Source organism: Polypterus senegalus, chromosome 4 (assembly GCF_016835505.1).
Source record: "Polypterus senegalus isolate Bchr_013 chromosome 4, ASM1683550v1, whole genome shotgun sequence".
In the NCBI taxonomy this organism is placed as follows: Eukaryota; Metazoa; Chordata; class Cladistia; order Polypteriformes; family Polypteridae; genus Polypterus; species Polypterus senegalus.
This window is the reverse complement of record NC_053157.1, coordinates 115,177,211-115,194,101: the sequence shown is the minus strand read 5'-3', so window position 1 is coordinate 115,194,101 and position 16,891 is coordinate 115,177,211.

Genomic DNA, 16,891 nt, shown 5'->3' with positions numbered 1-16,891 from the left:
CACTATGACCCAGAGTCATAATCTTTAAGGCCCAAGCGAGTGGCAGCAAAATTATTTTTTATCATGTTGAGAGTGTAGTCCTTACTGATTAAATGTTTCAAAGATGCACTTGGCTCGTCAATATTATACAGGTTTCCTTGGGCGTCTGCTGCAGTATCAAAAAGTGGCAAGAAAAATTCACACTCACACTTTATGAGTTGTACCAGAAGATACAAACAGATGTGACACCCATACAATCCTCCAAATCCTATGTGGAAAGTGCTGTGCTAATGATGGAGACATCCAGTCAGCTACTGAAGATTAGTTGCACAAACAAGAAACATCATTTTATTGGAATGGCATACAAAAGCTCTGTGCATGTTAAAACAAGTGAGTGAGTGTTCACAGAAACTATGTTAAAAATAAAATACATTTGATTTCACTGGTATACCTCTTAACAGGTTCTAAAGTCAAGGTGATACATTTTTCAGTTCAGTTCAATTTATTTTTGTTTTGAGCTTTTCACTGTGTACAGATTCAAGGCATTACCACAGGCTTCCAGATATAAAGAAATAAAAAAAAGAATTAAAACATATCTGATTTACATGCTTGAACACAAATTAGGCTGAACATACAGCTTGTACAATTACATCACCTCTGCTCAATTTCTGCACTACAATAATCTTCATCTTCCTGGACTTCATTCCTCCCGTCAGTTCCGCCTTTGTTCATTGCTACCTCACAACTTCTAGTTCACTAGCCATATAATCATCATTGGCTGTTAAGACTGTCTATTTATCATCTCCAGGGGCCTAATTTATAAACGGTGTGTATGCATAAAAATGTTGCATAAGCCTGTTTCCACATTCAAATCGTGATGTATAAAACCTAAACTTGGCATAAAGCCACACACATTTCCACGGTAGCTCATACCCTGGCGTACACAAGTTCTGCGCTCAGTTTTGCAAACTGGCAGCACCAAGCGTCAAAGCAGTGCTACTATTCCTGTGTGGCTTCCCTTTCTTTTTTAGATCCACATCCCTGAAGGGGCTTTATAAATACACTGAAATTAACAAGCATACTGTTTATTAGTTTAATGCATCTGATTGTAATTAACTTGTAACAATATAATGGTCCACAGAATGGTCAAACTATTCTAAATACCATAACTGCTTTAGTGTTGTTACTCAAACTGCACCTTCTTTTTCTTCTTTCAGCTGCTCCCATTAGGGGTTGCCACAGCGGACCATCTTTTCCCATATTACTCTCACCGCACCACTCGTATCACTGTATCTGTGTGGGGAATCACAGCTCAGCAGCTGATTGTAAAGAGAATTATCAGGATACAGCATCAAGCACGCGCTGCCTCAGCCATGCTGCCTATTGAACTGCTCTCATACGGCAAACACTTCAGAGCTTTTCCTCGAGGTTCAGAAACAGTTTCATCCCAAGAACTATAAATGCATTCAATCAGTCCATCAAGTGCTCCTTGTATAACTGTTTGAACTTATTAGTACAATCACTTCACTGTAAACTTGCGATACAGTTATAATATTGCACAACCTAACCCACTTTATAAAGTGTGCATTTACATATGATGACAATATCATTTTTAAGATGAAAAGCAGCAAAATATGTTTATTATATTATACAGATAAAACTTTAACTTCATTTAAATAATCTATATTGTTAATAATTAAACATGCGAGGACACAGTGTCGTAGCGCTAACGAGGAGCTGGCGCTCCATTCACGGATTGTTCCTCCCTTGCACTGTATTCTTCTAAACATGTACTACGAAGATATTTTAATGTTCCTTAAAAGTTTTGAAGAATCAGCGTTCTAAGCTTACAGATGGCTTAATGTCTATTACGGAGCTGATTGTGCAGCGATCGGGTATTTGGAGAAAGAAAAAGAAGGACAGGAACTGGAGGTTAGTACGTTTGAAAGGAACAGTACTGCTGCAATAAATAATTTCATCGAAGGCCATGCACGGCAAAGCAAGCATCTTGCGTGAGGCAGGAACAATCACTGCACCACCATGTTCCTATGTTTAATAACATGCTTTAACTCCTATCATCATAAAAAATGATATCAGATGTACATCTCAGTATTTAAATTATTCAGAGAGCTGTAATATTACGAATGTAATGGATTCTGTGTCCTGTCGGTGGAAGAGAAAACCCGTTTAGAAAGGACGTAGTGATTCACACACATAGAGCACATAGAAGATCAAATACAAAACAAAGCATTTAACTTGCTACTTTAGTTATGATGGGATTTGAGAAACTAGTAATTTAGACGATATTAAGATGAAGTTTATGATGTTCTACTTTAATGACAAGATAGACTATGCGATTAAAGTGGAAATTCCGAGATTAAAGTTGACATTCCATGCTTTTTTCCCACTGTGTGCCTTTTTTTTTTCTCTGTACCCTAATAAGCTTTCATATGACACTCAGACGGTGAGCTACGACTCGCCTTTTCAAGGAGACTTTGATATGTGACAACTTCTTTTTTATTTCGGGCACTGTGCAACTTTGTGAACTTTAGCTTTTGAGTTTCTCCGACACTCTATGTCACTCGATCAACTTTCTTTTGTTGTTTATACCACTGTTTAAACCAACAAATAATACGTTTTTCTTTGCCTCCACTTGGTATTCGCTGAAATTCGTCTATTTTCCCCCTTGTTTTTGCCATTGTCTTTTCACAGAAGGCTGAGCTTAAGGGCTATTTATATTGATTTGCATATTCAAAGATGCGTAATTCTGGGAGGAGACGGGGCTTGTCAGCAGGCACGTGCACGTCCATTACTTTTCACTCTGACCAGGATTTATGGAGCAGAAGAACATGGAAGCTGGTGAACGCACAGATTTATGCATCTGGATTTTTTTGTGTGTACGAACATTTCCGCTTTTGTGCTTACGCCATGTTATAGTGTGAATTCTACGAACGCCGTTATACATGATGCCACAGGTTGGGGTCCCAAGTGACATCACAGATAAATGGTGCCATATGAGTAGACCTCCCTCTAAATACACTGGGTGTTTCCAAATATTCCCATCCCCATATGATGGCCAGATGGAGTCATAATACATACTGGAATTATAATGAATATTCCTGTACTAATATTTTTTATTTTGGCAGTTGTTTTTATGCCATCACTTGAATCACATTTTGATGGGAGTTTTACAGTGGTTTCTGCCATTTTTTTCACTAATTCATTTGAGGAAGCCATATTGTTTAGAGCAATGAAACCCATTTCTGGTCATGTGGACATGATATGTGACTCACCACACTGCTAAGTGTTATATAGACGGGTGTCAAAGCTTTTGAGCTTCCTAATAAACACAATATAGATGTTTCTTATTACTAGTAAGGGCTAAGGATTTTTGAATTAGTGTTATAATGTTTTGTTTGACAACTTTATCCATTGTTAAAATTTGAAACTCATTATTTTCACAATTATTTTTGGTACCTAACCCAAGCCTCTTTAGGGAATATCGCTTTTGGATGGTCTTTAGAAAATGTCTTAATTTTTTTGTCTTTGTGCTTACTCAGTTCAATTGCACCCAGCTAACTCTTATTTGTAGAGCAGACCATCTCAGTACCTTGTTGCTCTTGCAAGAAAATGTGTATTCTGTAGACATCCAGTAAACCCACTGAGGAAGAATCAGTAAAATATGCCCAAAGGTCTCTGAAGCACAATTTACTTATTGGTAATTGAAAAAATAAACACTGTGTTAAATAGACTTAAACAACAAAAAATTATATTGCCTGAAACTTTAAGTTAATGTAATGAACTGGAACGTCTGTGGTATTTACATCACGTTATATCAATGAATATATGTACTGTTTTATATCTGATATTTTATCTATCGATTTTTAACTATATCTATAGTTTATCTATACTAATAAAAGGCAAAGCCCTCACTGACTCAGTCACTCACTCACTCATCACTAATTCTCCAACTTCCCGTGTAGGTAGAAGGCTGAAGTTTGGGCTGAAATTTGGCAGGCTTATTCCTTACAGCTTACTTACAAAAGTTAAGCAAGTTTCATTTCAAAATTCTACACGTAACAGTCATAACGGTCAATAACGGTCCACATGTTGAACTTTCTTATTTATGGCCCCATCTTCACGAAATTTGGTAGTCGGCTTCCCTGCGATAACCGAAACCGATGTACGTAATTATTTCGATGGTATGACGCCACTGTCGGCCGCCATATTGAACTTTCCAACGTCACTAATTCTCCAACTTCCCGTGTAGGTAGAAGGCTGAAATTTGGCCGACTCATTCCTTACAGCTTAGTTACAAAAGTTGAGCAGATTTAATTTCGAAATTCTATGCGTAACGGTCATAACGGTCAGCAACATCCACCATTTTGAACTTTCTTATTCATGGCCCCATCTTCACGAAATTTGGTAGGCGGCTTCCCTGCGCTAACTGAAACCAATGTACGTACTTATTTCGGTGGTATGACGCCACTGTCAGCCACCATATTAAACTTTCCAACGTCACTAATTCTCCAACTTCCCGTGTAGGTAGAAGGCTGAAATTTGGTACTTATTTCGGTGGTATGATGCCACTGTCGAACTTTTCACAGTATTGAACTTTTCAACAGTCTTTGTTACTTATGGGCCCATCTTCAAGAAATTTGGTACGTGGGTTACCAACGCTAACTGAATCCTACTTACGTACATATATACGTCCATAGCTTGCAGCTCGGTCACCGTGTGAGGCGGCGTTGGGTCCCCCATCCCAACACCTCCCACATTGTTGGCTGCCTGCCTATATAAGGCCGTCCATCGCTCCAGTCTCTACATTCCCTTCCTTGCTTCGCCACGGGATTCACGTCTCCCTGCTGATAACTATAGCCTTTTTATTTAATCCACGGCTTCTCTGCTGTTTTATTGTTAATTTATTACGATTATAGCTATTGTTTAGGTATTTTAGACTTACTTTACATTGTTCAGGTACCCATTTCCTTTATCATTCCAACCCCCATTACCATGTCTATCGAGATGATCACTATCGATCAAAGAACTGTCACTTACCGAGTGGTTTCCATGCCCAGAGATGGCACCTGCCTTTTCCATTCTCTTTGTTACATATTGCACGGCCATATCAGGCTCACTCTTGATATCCGCAGGAACATTGTGTCTTCTGTATTAAATGACTAGGACAGGTTCAAGATGTGGACTGATGACGGTACAGGAGATAATTATACTACACAAGAGCACATAAGAGTGAAATGCTTAAGCCCTTCACCTATGCATCTGCACGTGAGTTGATGGCTGCTGCTGAATTGTTCGGTTGTCGCTTTCAAGTGTACCGAAATGGCCAAATATTTTACACCTTTCGACAACCACAAATGCCTCTTAAACATCTTAGATTGACAGGTGACAATTTCAGTAGTGGACACTTTGATGTTTATGAATGTTTAAACTCTCAAAAGCTGGATGTGAAGAATCGATGAAACCGGTTGTATACTTACAATGCTTGACAGATGCCGAATGTCTCTTCAACACAAGTCCTACAAATACTGTCGTAATTGAAAGAAACCATGAAACTCAAACAGATTATGACAGCAGCAATCCAAGCTGTGAGATTTCAGGCAAGATCACAGTTCACATGGCCAACTGTACGTTGCATGCTCAAGAGTAAGCTCGGCGCACAGCTTGGTCATATTACAACCGAAGGGCCGAACTCACAATGTGGTATACAAAGAGATCCTTAACAAATAATTATTGGTATATTTTCCCTCAGTTTAAAAAGGTTTAATTTTCTTCTTAATAAAAATTTTAAGGCAGTACTTCGCCTCTGCGAAGCGCGGGTATTTTGCTAGTACTAAACTATACTAAACCCACAGTTATTATTGGCCTTGCTCTTTTACCTGGAAGAAGATGAACCAGGACTCTATAGCACCTTATTGGAAAAAGTAGGTCAAGTGGGTCAAGGAATTAGTAAAAATTTAAACATTACCAAGACACAGCTGCCTTCCATTTCTCTGCAACACTTATTAAATCCTAGGACCCATTGTCAGACCCTATGCTGGTGCTTTGAGTCCTGGGTTCCTCCTGGTGCACGACAATGCCTGGCCTCATGTGACAAGAGTATGCAGGCAGTTCCTGGAGGATGAAGGAATTGATATCATTGACTGGCCCCCACACTCGTCTGATTTAAATTCAATAGAACACCTCTGGGACATTATGTTTCAGTCCATCTGATGCTGCCAGGTTGCACCTCAGACTGTCCAGAAGCTCAGAGATGCCATGGTCCAGATCTGGGAGGAGATTCCCCAGAACACCATCCGTCATCTCATTAGTAGCATGCCCTGACATTGTCAGACATGCATACAAGCACACGGAGGCCAAACAAACTACTGAGTACGATTTTGAGTTGCTACAATTAAATTTCGGCAAAATGGACTAGCCTGCCGCATCATTTTTTCACTTTGATTTTCGAGGTGTCTTTGAATTCAGCCCTCGGTAGGTTGATAATTTTCATTTCTATCAAACGATGTGGCATCCTTTCATTGCTAGCACATTACCCAGTCTATATCAGTATAGATATCCAGCAGGATTTTTTTTACCATTGTGATCTGATGTGTTTCAAAATGTTCCTTTAATTTTTTGGAGCAGTTTCCATCCATTATCCAACCCGCTATATCCTAACTACAGGGTCATGGGGGTCTGCTGGAGCCAATCCCAGTCAACACAGGGGCACAAGGCAGGAAACAAATCCCGGGCAGGGAACCAGCCCACCACAGGGATTTGGAACAGTTTATATATATATATATATATATATATATATATATATATATATATATATATATATATATATCAGTTAAGTAGCAGAGGGGGTTGTTAATCAGTTTCAGCTGCTGTGGTGTTAATGAAATTAACAACAGATGCACTAGAGGGGCAACAATGAGATGACCCTAAAAACAGGAATGGTTTAACAGGTGGAGGCCACTGACATTTTTCTCATCTTTTCTGAATGTTTCTTCACTAGTTTTGCATTTGGCTACAGTCAGTGTCACTACTGGTAGCATGAGGCGATACCTGGACCCTACAGAGGTTGCACAGGTAGTCCAACTTCTCCAGGATGGCACATCAATACGTGTCATTGCCAGAAGGTTTGCTGTGTCTCCCTGCACAGTCTCAAGGGCATGGAGGAGATTCTAGGAGACAAGCAGTTACTCTAGGAGAGCTGGAGAGGGCCATAGAAGGTCCATAACCCATCAGCAGGACCAGTATCTGCTCCTTTGGGCAAGGAGGAACAGGATGAGCACTGCCAGAGCCCTACAAAATGACCTCCAGCAGGCCACTGGTGTGAATGTCTCTGACCAAACAACCAGAAAGACTTCATGAGGGTGACCCAAGGGCCCCATGTCCTCTAATGGGCCCTGAGCTCACTGCCCAGCAGCATGCAGCTCGATTGGCATTCGCCATAGAATACCAGAATTGGCAGATGCACCACTGGTGCCCTGTGATTTTTTACAGATGAGAGCAGGTTCACCCTGAGCACGTGACAGAAGTGAAAGTGTCTGGAGAAGCCATGGAGAACATAATGCTGTCTGTAAGATTATTCAGCATGAGCAGTTTGGTGGTGGGTTAATGATTGTCTGGGGAGGCATATCCATGGAGGGTCACACAGACCGCTACAGGCTTGACAAAGGCACCTTGGCTGCCATTAGGTATCAGTATGAAATCCTTGGACCCATTGTCAGACCCTATGCTGGTACAGTGGCTCCTGGTGCACGACAATTCCTGGCCTCATGTGGTGAGAGTATGCAGGCAGTTCCTGGAGGATGAAGGAATTGATACCATTGACTGGCCACCACACTTTCCTGACCTAAATCCAATAGAACACCTCTGGGACATTATGTTTTGGTCCATCCAATGCCACCAGGTTGCACCTCAGACTGTCCAGGATGCCCTGGTCCAGATCTGGGAGGAGATCCCCCACAACACCATCTGTCATCTCATTAGAAGCATGCACCGATGTAGTCAGGCATGTATACAAGAACACAGGGGCCATACAAAGTGCTGCGTAAAATTTTGAGTTGCTACAATTAAATTTTGGCAAAATGGACTAGCCTGCCACATAATTTTTTCACTCTGATTTTTGGGTGTCTTTGAATTCAGGACTCTTTAGGTTGATCATTTTCATTTCCATCAAACGATGTGGCATCCTTTCATTCCTAACACATTACCCAGTCTATATCAGTAGAGATATCCAGGAGGATTTCTTTTTCCCATTGAGATCTGATGTGTTTTCAAAGTGTTCCTTTAATTTTTTTGAGCACTTTATATATATATATATATATATATATATTGTGATTGAAATAATTGCTTTAGACAAAAATAAAGGTTTGGGGACCGTCCCCATATATTGTCGGCGAGACAATAAGCAAAAAAAGATGTTGATTCAAAGTCTTGAATTACAGTGAATCCATAATTGAGACAAAATGGCGTTTATATGTAAAAGAAAAAACATGTGACAGGAAATGGTTGCAGTCTGGAAGCTTTACAGGAAGTGACGTCTTCAGTGTTGGCCGGAAGTGACGTCATCAGGGACGGCCGGAAGTGACGTCATCAGGGATGGCCGGAAGTGACGTCATCGCGGCCATCTTGAAAACCCGAAAGTTGATTTATTATTTCCCGTCTTGGTTTCTGTTGGCAAAAAGAGTTCAGGTAAGCACCACGTGACAACCCCTCATCTCGCGATGTTTCACTCACCTTTAGGCTCTCTGACTGCCTACTAATCGCACATGTGTGACATGACCCCCCCCTCAGCCCAGACCCCTCAGGTCGGGCGACCTGCACCACGAGGTCGTGGACACGAGAGAGAGCATCTGCGTTGGCTTGCAAGGAACCCCTACGATAAATGACACTGAAACGATAAGGTTGTAACTCCAAAAACCACCTAGTGATGCGTGGGTTTGACTCACGATGAAGGGACATCCACTGCAAAGCGGCATGATCCGTCACCAGAGTAAACCCATACCATTTTCAAAGGTGCCCGTTTCTTTGTTAAATTAGATAAGGGCGAAGCAATTTCAGAGAAATGCAGTACAAAACGGCGATAGTAACCCACTAACCCTAAAAATTCTTGAACCTGCCGCTTATTCATCGGACGGGGCCAATTCATGATGGCATCAATTTTATTACATTGTGGTCTGACAATGCCCCCCCCCCTACTACGTAGCCTAAATATCTGGCCTCTTTCAATCCAAAGAAACATTTCTTAGGATTAATATGAAGCCCAGCTGATGCTAGTGTGGAGAGCACTGCTTTAACCTGCCCTACATGATCCTTCCACGTGCCAGAATAGATGACAACATCATCCAGGTAGGCAGCACTATAGGAATTGTAGCAGTGTGTCTACCAGACGTTGAAAAGTAGCCGGCGCCCCGTGCAAACCAAAAGGAAGGACCCTGTATTGCCAATGTCCACTGGGTGTACTGAATGCGTTTTTTTCTTTAGCGGAGTCCGTTAAGGGAACTTGCCAATACCCTTTAGTCATGTCAAGAGTAGTTAGAAATCGAGCGTTCCCTAACCGATCAAGTAAATCATCTACTCGCGGCATAGGATACGCATCGAACTTAGAGACCTGATTAAGTTTGCGGAAGTCATTACAAAACCTCCACGAACCATCAGGTTTAGAAATTAAGACAATTGGACTAGACCAAGGGCTATAGCTTTCTTCGATAACCCCCAAGTCCAGCATTCGTCTAACTTCCAACTCAACTTCTGCTTTCTTGGCCTCCGGGAGCCTGTAAGGTCTTTCTCTGACAATCACACCAGGGTCTGTTATAATATCATGGACAATCAACGCAGTACGTCCAGGTGTCTCATCCACTACTTTGGGGACAGACAAGATAGCCCTCGAGATCTTGTCTTTGTTCAAATGTTAACTCGGGACCAAAATTTAAATGGGCACATGACGTGAAGAGAGAACGAGGTTGTCCAGAGACAGGATCAAGATCCCTGTCTTTCCATGGCTTTAATAAATTAATGTGGTAAACTCATTCACTCAGTCGACGATTAGGTTGTTTCACCAAATAGTCCATGAGTCCTTTTCTCTCTTTTATTTCATACGGGCCTTGCCAATGTGCTAATAATTTTGAGTGGGAGGTTGGAACAAGCACCAGTACACGATCACCCGGGATAAACTCGAATGGTGGTGTTTCTATTATAATAACGAGACTGCGCTGCTTGTGCTTTAACCAAATTGTCTTTTAGAATAGGTCTAATTTTCTCTAGCCTATCGCGTAATTGCGCGATATATTCGAGAATATTTGAAGAAGGTAGGACCTCCTCTTCCCATCCTTCTTTTAACATATCCAAAAGACCTCTGGGTTGTCTTCCATACAATAACTCAAAAGGAGAGAAACCTGTAGAGGTCTGCGGGACTTCCCAGTAAGCAAACAAAATGAGAGGAAGTAACTGATCCCAGTTTCTTCCATCCTCGTTAACTACCTTACATAACATCTGTTTTAACGTTTGATTAAAACGTTCTACCAGCCTGTCAGTTTGGGGATGATAGATCGCCGTTTTCAGATGTTTTATTCGGAGTAATCTGGCTATTTCCCTGAACGTCTCCAAAGTGAAAGGAGTCCCTTGGTCTGTTAAAACCTCTTTGGGGATCCCAACACGAGCGAATATCCCTACTAATTCCCGTGCAATGTTTTTTGTATTAGCTGAACGCAATGGGACATCTTCCGGGAAGCGAGTGGCATAATCGACTAACACCAAAATATATTTAAATCCTTTTAATGAGGGTTCTAATGGTCCTACGAGGTCGATGCCGACTCTTTCAAATGGGATATCAATAAGGGGAAGGGGAACAAGAGGAGCTTTTGTCCTTCTAGGAATCTGGCGAAGTTGACACTCCGGACAAGAAGCGCAAAATCGTCGGACCTCCTCATTTATTCCCGGCCAGTAAAATCGGAGCTTTATTCTCTCTAAAGTTTTATCGGAGCCTAAATGGGCTCCTAGAAGGTGAGCATGTGCCAATTCACACACTTGTCGCCAATAAGTGCGTGGTATTAGCAACGATGCTCGCACTTCACCCCCGTGCTCTGCCACTCTATATAATAAATAATTTTTTAGTACAAAGAATGGCATCGGTGGCATGGGATCTAGGGTTGTATAACCCTCGGTGGATACTATAGCATTCCTAGCAAATTTTAAGGAATCATCGTTCCATTGTTCTCTTTTAAATGAAGAAGGAGTTAATCTAAATTGTGAAGTTAAGGTTTGAATTGGGTCTAATGTGCCCTCAAAGGGGGGGCATCTGCCTCCACGTCCTCCACGTTAGCTGTATTGGCTCCCGCAGAGGACGATGGGACATCGATTTCTTCGCACTGGGTGCTTGTATCAGTCCGTGCTACTAGGGGACATGGCGTGGAGGCAGTCGGAACAGTATTTTCCATGACTAAGCCTAAATTTCTCACTGGTACAGTTATGTTTTTACCGCTGTTAATTTTATTCCAGTCTCTTCCAAGTATAACTGGAAATGGGGGTTCCGGTAATACAGCCATGTTCATATTCGTCATATTTTGATTTACTGTCACCACACATCTGGCTGTCTTATAATACCGGATATCCCCATGAATACATTTGAGACTAGTTTTTAGTCTAGTCCACTGTTGCGGTAAAACAAAATGAGCAGCAACAATAGAAATGTTACTCCCGGAATCAAACATTGCCCTTACCTTTCTGCCATTGATAATAACTGCACCTGTATAAGGTAAAGATAAAGGATTATTCACGCTGGCACTATACCTCTCTCCCTTCACCAATGAACAGTCCATGGGCTCGCAGGGGCAGTTAGGAGACAGATGTCCAACCTCTCCACACTTGTAACAGCGGGGTAGGTTAGCTGGTCTGTCCCTTCTATGGACAGCAGGTTTGGGAGCTTGTCGGGGGGGCTCAGGAGCTGCCCCACGTGCCTGTTGGGTTCGGCGAGAGAACCGTTCTGATCGCCCCGATTTGTAAGCCGCCCAATGACGCTCTGCGATCTGGATCAGGGTGTCCATGTCTTCAAAACTATGTTTTCGGACCTGCTGGGCAATATGCTCTGGGAGGGCATGCACAAAGGTTTCACATGCGAGTAACTCGGCCATCTTATGGGAGTTATTAATGTCTGGCCGTAGGCATCGACATACCTTTCCCCAAGCTTCAAAGCCCTGGGTTCGTATTGGCCTCTCAGGATCAAATTGCCACTCCCTCCATTCCCTTGCCTGCTGTTCTGATGATACGCCGTAGCGTTTAAAGACCTCGAGTTTTAGAGCGTCATAATTAGCAGCCTGCTCCTCGGTTAAATCATAGTAGGCTCTCTGCGCCGTTCCCTTCAGGTAGGGAGCCAGTTGGTATGCCCACTCCGACTTCGGCCATGCGTTCCGCTTAGCGTGAACGCTCAAAAATCAAAAATAAGTTTCGATGTCATCTGTTTCAGTAAGGGGGGTCAGTGCAATTGGAGGTGACCGAACGACCTCCGTCCAGTACTCCCGCTGTAGCACGAGCTTCCGCTTCCGCCAATTGGGTCCTTGTCTCACCCATTTGAATTTTCAGGGTTTGAAGATCCCCCATGATGGTGTTCAATACCGTGCTTAGGTTCTGTTCTTCAGACATCTTCGAACAGGATCCTGCCAGGCTACGCCAATTGTGATTGAAATAATTGCTTTAGACAAAAATAAAGGTTTGGGGACCGTCCCCATATATTGTCGGCGAGACAATAAGCAAAAAAAAAGATGTTGATTCAAAGTCTTGAATTACAGTGAATCCATAATTGAGACAAAATGGCGTTTATATGTAAAAGAAAAAACATGTGACAGGAAATGGTTGACAGTCTGGAAGCTTTACAGGAAGTGACGTCTTCAGTGTTGGCCGGAAGTGACGTCATCAGGGACGGCCGGAAGTGACGTCATCAGGGATGGCCGGAAGTGACGTCATCACGGCCATCTTGAAAACCCGGAAGTTGATTTATTATTTCCCGTCTTGATTTCTGTTGGCAAAAAGAGTTCAGGTAAGCACCACGTGACAACCCCTTCTCACGATGTTTCACTCACCTTTAGGCTCTCTGACTGCCTCCTAATCGCACATGTGTGACAATATATATATAAATATATATATGAATCCACCTGAATTAACATGAAATTTCCCAGCAGGACGTTGCCCACAGCATCACATTGACTCCACCAGTTTGCCTACTTCCCATAGTAAATATATAAATATATGTACTGTATATGCCTATATATAAAGGGCAAGTCTGATGCCAGCAGTCACAGTGGTTCCTGCTCCTACAGCTTTTATTAAGGTTTCTGCAGTTACAAAGCATATAGTTGGATCTTGGGATTGAGCTGGTGGTCCTTCGTAAGGAGTGCTACCACGTGTTCCAGCTCCTGCCTTTCAGTACTCCCTCTATGCTGTAAACAGTGAGACCCATGATGTCCAAACCATTTACTCTGAAAATATTACAGTGTTCAAAGAAGGTTACCATGCCTAAATGCCAGCTCTGAATAACGGAATAGGACTCCTTTTCTGTTATGTTGGTTTAAGTAACTAGGGCCATGATTAAGGGGGACCACAGGGGGAATTCTTATTATGCCAGTACTGACGAAATTCTTGGACTGGTGCAAGACGAGCAAGATTGGAAAAAAATTACCAAGAATGTTTTGTTTATCAAGAATGAAATTTGAAGGTTTGAAGATGACCAGATACCATTGCTGTTACGACCATAACTTATGTAATTTTACTGTTCTTTTGTTCATTATTCAAACAAATAAACAAACATTTGCAAGTACTGTACATGTTATATATAATTGTCATGTACTGTATGTACATCAGTTGATAACTCTCTAGGCTCGTCTGTAGTATGTAGCACCACACCAGGTTGAGGCGGGGCACTGGTGCTATGTCCTCTTCTGTTCCCTTGTCAGTACTGAGAAGATGACCAGTTGTGGGATTTGACTTCACCCCTTCTGGTCCCCCACCTGTAAATCACTAGGCTACATGGAAGAAGGAGTCATTCTGCTTGTGCCTCCTCCAGACCGCGAGGGGGCGTCCGCCCTGGTTATGTTGGGGGCCTCGGGTAAAGGGCTTGGAAGCCCAGCCCTGTAGGGACCCGTGGCCACCGCGAGGCGGCGCCCCGGTGCCTGAATATCCCGGGAGCCCAGCACTTCAGCCACACCAGGAAGTGCTGGGGGAAAAACGACAGGGGACACCGGACGACTGGGGCGTGTCTGCGGAGGAGTGCGGGGAGCAGCTGGAGCCCATCCAGGTTCCTATTTAGGGGCCGCCTCCCTCCAGTCATGGGCGGATGTCGGGTGGAAGAGGACGGAGCTAGAGTGAGGACTGGAGGCAGCCAGGAGAGAGAGCACAGAGACTGTGAGGCCTGGACATTGGGGAATTGGTGCTGGAGGCACTGGGGTTTCTGAGTGCACGAAAATTGTAAATACAGTTGTAAATAAAAGTGTGTTGGGTGCAACAACGATGTCCGTCTGCCTGTGTCCGGGTCCTAGTCCACAATGTGAAAAGAGCATACTCCAGGATGGAGTTCCTATCTAATGACTGACAAAAAACCTTCTGCAAAGTCTGATGGCTCTTATAACTTCAACAAGCTTTTTTTGTTTTATTTTGCATTTTAGAGCACCTAATTTTTTTGTTTGCTATATTTAATTAAATAGGGACAATCGGTTTGGTGCCCCAGCATTTATTCCTTTGGCTTGTTGTTCATCTCTCAGCAACATTGCATACTGTATACAGCATATGCAGCATTCTATGTATACTCTGTGTGCCTTCTGTAGGAATTATATTACTGACAGCTGTTTTGACATGTAAGTAAGAATTTCGTTGTGCAATGTCCACGTGTCAGTTATCTTTTACTTGAATATCATAATAATGATGGTAGAAGATGTGGTCAGTTAAGACCCTTTTTGCCAATTTCATCCTTGCAAAAGTATCTTTAGCTTGAGTAAATGATGAGGCTTATGTTCACAGTACATGTTAGTCCACTAATTTAATAAAATACAATCAAGCAACACTTTTGAAATAGAGCACTAAATAAAAATGGTGCTCTTAAAATTAATAAAAGATTTCCAGAATATACTTTCTGCTCCAGATCCTTCCAAAAATTGTTCACCTCAACTTGAAGAGTAAACTGATTGGTGGCAAAGGGATTTCATATCAGTCTCATAATTCAATAAATAAAAGAGAAAACTGCTAAAGACATTTCAAAGGTGCCATATGCAATTGGAATAGCAGTGACAGCTTTTTTCATATTAACATCTTCCGAGTTGTGTTCTCACCACGGAATTGGTACTCTTTTTATACAGACATCACGAAAAATATATTTTTTTGAGCTGACAACTTTTTGAAGAAACTTTAAAGTGTTTCTAAAGAATTACTCCATCTCCTTAATTACAAAAACTGTCAGGTCAGCTTTATTTGGAGCGGTTCTCAGCTTGATGCAGAATTGATCTTAGTGTGAAGACTGATCTCTTTTCTATAATGCAATGAGATCAAATTCAAATCAGTATAAAATGATGAGTAAAGCTTCTTTCAGAAAATACCGTATACACAGCATTTATTTTATTGTGTAAAATAGTAGGCTTAGTGGTATGTACAATCTGGGAAGTTGTTCTGATGAAATCTTGTTTAAAAATAACACCAGCATTGCATTTTTCTTTTACTACTTTATTGAACTTATTTGAAGTTCACAAGGCAATAATAAGGAAAAGTATATGTGTTAGTATTAAGTTGTTATTATTATTGTTGTATATTGGGCTGATGTCTCCATAGCAGGAACTAATAAGGTCATGCTTGTCTAATTGTTTAGATAGACTCTATTTTTAAAAACAGCAGCAAGGACAGGTTGGTCAGAGTACCACAGCAAGCCCAAAGTGTGAAACTGAACTGGCACCCTTAGGGTTTAAAGTCCTTTGATACTATTCTGCACCAACTGAAGGCTCTGTTGATTTGCCACAGACACAAAAAAAGCTGAAATTTCATTTAAACTTTTTTAAAAGCTAATATACCCCAAAATGAAAGTTTCACAACTAACATAACTCTATATGACCCTGAGTGAAGGTAGTAAAGGTGTGAGCAACATTCCAGCACCTTACAGCATTACATCACACTTAACAGTTTAGGAAGGTGAATGAATGAATCTGCTGACTTAGAAAATAACATCATTATATTCCTAAGAGGCAAATAAAGTAAATAACAGATTTGCTGAAAAAGATCGATCTTAGTGAATAACAAACAAGATAACAAAAACATAGGTAAAGAATACATTTTGCAAGTGTTTCTTGAAGCTCTTTGTTATCCGACATTTAACAATGACGTTTTTTGTTAGGCTCCTCCCCACCGTCCATGTCAGAAGAGCAGACTATCGATAACAGGAAAATCAATCTTATGTACTTAAGTTGTCAAGTATATATATTATAATGTCACACCAGACTTGGCCAATTGTATCAAAAAAAAATTAATTAATAAAAAAATCAATTCATGCTCAAAAGAGCACAAAATAAATAAATAAAAAATTCGACTAATGGGTAAAATGAATTTAAGCTATTTGTCAAAAATCTATAAAAGGGATCAAAATGTGACATGGTTTACTTGAAAAAATTAACAATAGCAAGCAGCGATAGAAAAAAAAGCAACACTTCACAAAAGAAGAACTGAAACAACATATACTGGATAAGAGGTGGTAAAAATTTAAGAAGTGCTGTTTGGGTTGTGTTTGGGTTAACCCAGAGGACTTGTGCAAGCAACTGAATTGCATTTTCCACATGCTCAGCGCACGCTGCACAACATTGCATGTGTTTGGGTGTGCGGTGTCATACCTTTCCTAATCCACGATTTGGGGATTCAATACTGAACTTATCAGGTATTT